Source organism: Pinus tabuliformis, chromosome J (genome assembly GCF_031772625.1).
Source record: "Pinus tabuliformis cultivar Carrire ecotype Pingquan chromosome J, CPIR1, whole genome shotgun sequence".
In the NCBI taxonomy this organism is placed as follows: domain Eukaryota; kingdom Viridiplantae; phylum Streptophyta; class Pinopsida; order Pinales; family Pinaceae; genus Pinus; species Pinus tabuliformis.
Window position 1 is genome coordinate 1,557,545,172 of NC_142295.1, and position 7,592 is coordinate 1,557,552,763.

Below are 7,592 nucleotides of genomic sequence, written 5' to 3' on the forward strand. Positions count from 1 at the left end.
CTGAAACATAAATTCTTGTATCTTTGCATACAAATGGCTTCTATCATGAGGCATGTCTCACCAATAAGGTTTAAATATGACATATACTCATTTTCAGCTTCTGATATTAGTTCTGCAGAACCAAGTAGTCCTTGTATCCTTTCAATTCTCTCATCCTGTTGTGGTTAGGAATGAGAGACAATCAACATCTTCAAGTAAATTCTTATCACCACCAAGGTTGTGGGTTTTCCATGAAATTTGAATTCCAGACATCAACATTGAGCAATATTTGGAGATAATTTTTAAGTATATTCATTTTACTTCGTTTGTTTTTGTAGTTTCATATGCGTATATCAACCGCTTGTTTCAACTCAATTCAGGGTTTTGGATTACTTCTCAAAATGTACATAGACTTCCAATAACTAGTGTGATGGTTGTTGCCAAGTTTCTTGATGATATCTAAGTATCTTAGACTTGGTTATCCATTAATATTCTACTGGTGGTAAAACTTCCAATTTTTATCCTTGTTTCCTTATTTTCAGGAAATCAAAGTATAAAAATTTGTTCCATACTTTTAGGAAATCAAAGAAATCAAAACTATAAAAATCGTGGCTCTATTTTTTTGGATATTTTAAAGATCTAAAAAATGATAACAATGAAAAATTATTAGGGATAATGTTTGAAATCCTCCATATATTTTAACTTCCTTGATGTACTGAAGGTGCCTTGTTCCATATCTATGTTTATAGTCATTTCTTGTTTCTCTCTGGCTCAATGTTGCACTTGTGTTAGTGGTGAATATGAGTTAGGGTTTCTCTGATGAACTGTGATTGAATCTCTGGTTAATATCTGATTCATTAACTTCAAAATAATGTCATTCTGTAGTGGAGGTAGAGTGGGATGTTAGCTTTAGAAATGATTGTACCAATACTTTCATTCAATATATGTTAGGAAAATGAAATTTGTTTCATAATGGAAACCCATGTTAAAGTTGAATATTGTAATTCATTAGAGATCCCTAGCCAAAGAAAATGACCTGTAAATGAGACCTTAAATATCAATTTTACTGGAGACCTTGAAATGAAGAAAAAATGACATAAATGAACCCTTTAATATATTACTTTTGTTTGCCTCATATTTTTTCCTTGTATCTTTCGCACAAGAATTTTTCTTTACTATTTGTATCTAATGTTGTTTTGTATTTCAGTAAAATCTAAACTTTAGAATATTCTTGAACCCAGGAAGCTATGGGTTGATCACCTTTCATGGAGCCAGGGTTTCTAATCCTCTACAATCTCATAGCTCTTGCCATTTTCTGAGGAAACACTTAAGGTATTGAACCTTGAATCAATCATTTTCTGGGTAAACACTTTACATAATGTTATTGCTCTTGTGAAGAGATTTAGGAATTATTAAATAGTAGGGATTATTTAATGGTATTTAGTATATGCTTGCTGGAATATAGTTATTTTTTTGTACTTAATAGTTCCCTCTCCTTGAATTGCTTTTCCCCAGTGCAGTTGTAATGATGGATGGATAAGATAGGAAACCAGTTATTTAGATAAGGTATGATAATCTGTCCATATTTTTATTGTTGTGGTAGGACACTAATAAGGCCACATAGCCTTATCACTTGGACCAAGAACTGTTATGAGTTTATTACTTTCATTGTTAAAATTTCCACTTTGTTAACAAAGGCTACAATTAGTGCAAGAGAAACCAGTTTGTCTAAATCAATGGCAACGTGGTTGTAATTGGTTGGCCAAGTTTCCAATGCTAGAAAAACTAGAAGAAGTCAATTTCCATCACTTGAATTTGCATCTCATCGCTCTTCACCAAAAAAAATTATGATATGATATGACAGTTAAATTGAATCAACAATTTCTTGGAAAACACCTTCTAGTAATTGGAAAAGGTGTTCCAACACTTGTTTATGGCTTTCACATACAATTAGAGCATTACAACCTTCACATTCCAATACAATCTGGCATAATGTAGGAAGCAAGAACTAAAAATAATGCCTTTCTTCATTTTCTCTGGTAGCAGAGAGATTATATGGGAGAATATTATTCCATGATTGTTGCCATTACACATTTTGAACACAGTGCAAGATATTTTGTTGTGGTTGTTGTTGCAGCAAGTTCTGTGATTAACATTGAAGAATATGTTGTGGATTCCCTTGATGCTAAAAAAATTGACTTCTAATAGTCATTGTGGCATAAATTAAAGGTTTTAGTGGTTGAAATTTTGAAGGTTGGTCTGAAGGGTTAACACTCCTATTTATTTAAATTCTGCTTCAACCACTACATTTTACACATCTAGTTTGATTCCTGTTACACAAGATTCAATTCTTTGTCACAACTAGATCTAAGTATTCATGCCTAGTCCTTCAAAGTCTAAACCTTCAGATGCCAACTCCCCATTATCTTCTCCCATCCACCTAGAAGTTGTATTCACATTTCCATAATTCATGGGTTCTTAGCTTGGATGTAAGATATAAACAACCACATAATGGGTATCCCAAATAAATTTTGGTGAAATTGAGTAGGTTGTGGTAGTTGAGACTTCCCACTCTTATCCTAGAAACCCAAACTCGACAAAACTAAAAAATCATTTAGAGTTGCACCTCTAGCTTTTATCATCAATCAACTTTGTTGTCAATTATTGGATCTAGGGGATATACTTTGATTTGTATTAATATTGTTCAAAGAATAAGTTGGATTATTTCATCCTAATTGGAAATTGTGGGAATTCAGTGATTTGTCACCTTCCTTATTTACAATTTTTTCAAGAAACCCAACTTATCAAAATTAAACACTGAGGCAACCATTTTCTGGGGAAACACTTAAGGTAATGAACCTTGAATCAATGATTTTCCAGGGAAACACTTCAGATAATGTTATTGTTCTTGTGAAAAGATGTAGGAATTATTAATGGTAGTTAGTATATGCTTGTTGGAATATAGTTATTTTTTTGTACTTAATAGTTCCCTCTCCTTGAATTGTTGTTCCCCAATGCAGTTGTAATGATGGATGGATAATCTAGGAAACCAGTTATTTAGATAGGTATGATAATCTGTCCATTTTATTGTTGTGGTAGGACACTAATAAGGCAACATATCCTTATCACTTGGACCAAGAACCACTATGAGTTGATTACTTTCATTGTTTAAAATTTCCACTTTGTTGACAAAGGCTCCAATTAGTGCAAGAGAAACCAATTTGTCTAAATCAATGGAAATGCAGTAGTAATTGGTTGGCCAAGTTTCCAATGCTAGCAAAACTATAAGAAATTAATTTCTGTCACTTGAATTTACATCTCATTGCTCTTCAACAAAATGTTTTTATGATATATGTCAATTAAATTGTATCAACAATTTCTTGGAAAACACCTTCTAGTAATTGGAAAAGGTGTTCCAACACTTGTTCATGGCCTTCACATACGCTGAGAGCATTGCAACCTTCACATTTCAATACAATTTGGCATAATGTAGGAAGCAAGAACTGAAAATAATGCTTTTCTTTTCTTCTTTTTCTCTAGTAGCCGAGAGATTATATGGGAGAAGATTATTCTATGATTGTTTCCATTACCCATTTTGAACATGGTGAAAAATATGTTGTTGTGGTTGTTGTTGCAGCAAGTTCTGTGCTTAACATTGAAGAATATGCTGTGGATTCCCTTAGTGCTGAAAATTTTGACTTCTAATAGTCGTTATAGCACAAATTAAAGTTGTTGAAACTAAACAAGTTTTAGTGGTTGAAATTTCGAAGGTTGGTTTGAAGGTTTAACACTCCTATTTCTTTAAATTATTCTTTAAAAATTACATTTTACACATCTAGTCTGATTCATGTTACACAAGATTCAAATATTTGTTGTGTCTACATCTAAGTATTCATGCCTAGTCTTGAAAGTCTAAACCTTCAAATGCCAACTCCCCATTATCTTCTCCCATCCACCTAGAAGTTAATCAAAAGTCTTAGGGGTAAGACCTAATGGACTTCTAAAAGTGCACATGACTACATGGGCTACACCTTTTCACTTTGTTACTAAGTAAGAAATTAGAAACATGTGACTGATGGGAAAGATTAATGGGCTTAAATAAGTTCTTAACCCTAGATATCTGTTTATGCCCCATTTGGCTATTCAATACCTAGAAGCTATAGTAGAAGCTACAACTTGGCACACCCCATAAGATAAAGAAAGAAACAAAGTTACTGAATGGTATAATATCTTATGTTGTAGTAAATATTAATAATTGACTAGGTATTATTAAGGAAACGTGAGAAATTTGTTTTTATTTGAGAAATTTGTCAAAGATAATTTATTATTTTTCATAATATTTGAAAATGGATCTAGGAAAAAATCAATATTTTCTTAATAATAACTTGATGACATTCATCAATAATATTTCTACTCTTAATGACTTCTGGAAGAACCATCAAGGGATTCCAGGAAGGATGTCAATTGAGAAAATCAAGGTTGAATGGTATGCGAAGATAAAAATGCTATAACATACTATCTATGAATGTGTAAATATTGATAATTGTAGGATCTTCAAGGCTATAAAAATTGTTGATGAACTACAAGGACCCAAAATGATCATATATTCTACGATGATTCCAAAAGGCATATTCTAAGAAGATCATAATGTTATCAAAACATCATGGGGCAATAAATTTGACCACTTAACTTATTTATCAAAGGATGAGATCAAAACATGTTTGCTTACATTTTTTAATTAAAGAAAACACCAGCACTAAATTTTTGAACAATGGTGGTGATATTCCAAATAAGTAGAATAATAAATATTTGGACTAAGAGTCAAGCGAGATATATCTATCCCATTGATGAAGGTGTACATAGAAGAATGGAGAAGTAAATCTTTAAATGAAATTTTTAATAGAGAATAATTTCCTTAGTAGTCATATTAACAAAAACATGTATCCGACTTATCCTTTGACAACTAAAGTTGTTGGACACTCAAAGAAAGAGGATTCATTCCACTAGTCAATCCTTTTGTAATTTTATGCATTCCCTTTTCTATCTTAAGCAATACCCTTTCTTTCTTTCTATTTTTTGATCATCCAACTTTTTAAATTGGCTTATATATTAATGAAGCCTATTCTTGATAGCAATTTCTATTTTTCTTCCAAGTTACCACATATTAATTGGTCCACAAGATCCCATTCCTACTTCCTAAGGACAAATGCCTTTACTGTTATGTTCAAGTAATAGGATTTTGTAAAGTGTTTTAGGCACTTTCTTTATTCAAACTTAAAGTTTGTAATATTATTTTTTGACTCTTGCAAAGAGCTTTTTTGTTTAAGGGCATATCATTTGTAGTTTTTATATTTTTAAATGAGCAATGAAATTTTGAATGTTCTCATATGAATCTTTATGATCTTTGAATGAATGAAATAATTTTAGAGTTCTTTGAAAATTTGTGCCATTTTCTTTACTTTTTGTCTATGAATTCACTTAAAGTACATTTTTCTCATAATGTATGAATGGATGTGTACAATGTAATGAATCAATGAGATGATATTTATTCCCATTATTTTCTTTCTTTTTCCTTGTTTTTTTTGAAAACCCACATGGTTCAGTCATAGGTGAATGCGCTAAATTATTAAATTTCTACGTTTTGAGCTATTTTGAATATCTAAGTGAATTACTAGAGGAGTACCACCTCTATAAAAAATGTAGAGGGAATTTTTATAAGTCCTTAAGAGGTTGAATCCGGTCCCTTATAGGAAAAGAGATCAACAAGCTTGTAAATTGATGCATAGATAGAATTATGGTGTTACATGAGCCATGATGCATCGAAATCATCATAGTGCTCCATTTTAATAAAAATTTGTGTGTTGTAAGCTACAACCATACCACTGATGCACTAGTTTCAATATAAAATTTTTTATATTAATCACTTAATTTTTAATTTGGTATTGATGTTCCATGGCATCAAAAGCCATGCTCCATTATATGAAGAACAATAGTGTAGTCATATAATGTAACACAATGGCATGGCATGTGAATTGGAATTCCAATAGACATACGATGCTCCTCAAAATTTGATTCACCAACTTCATCACAATGCACAATGATAAGGGGTTACCTAGTGCACCTAAATCAATTTATTTCACTGGACGGATATTTTTAAATTTCACACACACACACACACATAAAATTTTATCAATTCATTTTAAAAGAAATGCATTTCCATTGGTACTTATGTGGAGCATCGATGCACCATTAATATAAGCCACACCATTTGAAAAATTATAATGTATAAGCATTAATTGATGCTCGTTATTTGGTGCACACCAACCTAGGGAGAACTAATGATACGCAATATGGAAATTCTCCCCATTGTAAAAAGGGTGCAATGTGATGGTGCTTTCTATGTATAATAGGTGCACCAAATAAATTTCGATGCGAGCCAAACAACGTGGGCACACCGCAAAAGAAAAAAAAAGGGGAAATTTTAAGGTAAATCTTAAATTTTAAACTATTGAAAGTTAAAATAATGAGGTAATAAAAAAAAATTGGTCTCTTATTGCAAGATGAGGCATGGTTGCCACATAAAAGACAATTAGTGATGTACACCATTTTTTGAAGCTTGAGAAAACCGTGGGACAAGGCAGCCACCATTATAGAGCACTAGAAATGGGGTAGTCATCCACCTAAATTTAGTATTGGTGCTTGTCATAGTGATTGAAGGTATGGAAATAAATGATTTTGATAATGAAATTTGTTCTAGTAATTATTTTTAATCATATTTTGGTGCTCTCAACAAAGGTTCACATCAATTCTTAGGTTTAAATTATATACACCAAGGCATTGTGTAGGAAGAGCCTTAGTTAATTTTTACACAATTATATATTACAAACTATATTTTTGTATTCTTTTTAGTATTATATGATATTGACACTTTGTTATGTTAGTTACTGGGAAAGCACCAAGACACACCAGGTTGTTCGTGTGGTGGCTGCACAGTAATTCTTATAGTATTTTATTACGCTGTAAGTCATTTCCCTCTGGGAAAAGCACCCTGCACTACCACTCTATACCGTTTGGAACCATCGATGTTGTGTTAAACAATTGAAATGTTATCACCCGTCAGATGAGTTTTAGTTTGTTAGGGTATATTAGTTGCCACATTCGCAGTTAGGCAATCCATCGTGTGATGCGTTTTGGTGGGATAGAATAGAAGCGCTCAAATGGACTTGGAAGAGGTTTTTACATGTCATATTAGATCTGCAGATTAGGGTTTCACTGGAGTATTTCATATTTCTAATTTTATTAAGGTCTGGCACATCAAAACGATGACAACTGACTTATCGACTATGTTTTCACTTTTTTCAGAGAAATTTCAACCTCTTATGGGTGCTTTCTCACCATAGTCTTGTCTCACCTACCTATAATGCACATCTACTATTGATTCAGTTATTCCAGTGCTTTATAATTTGTGAAACAATTCTTGATATGTTGAATGCTTAATGTGATGAGCCTGACCAACAATCTACTATTATAACATAATGATTATCATAATAAATATCAGTAAATTTTAACAGATCTAAAATTTGGAACTAATTCAGCATGAACAATTGTATTCT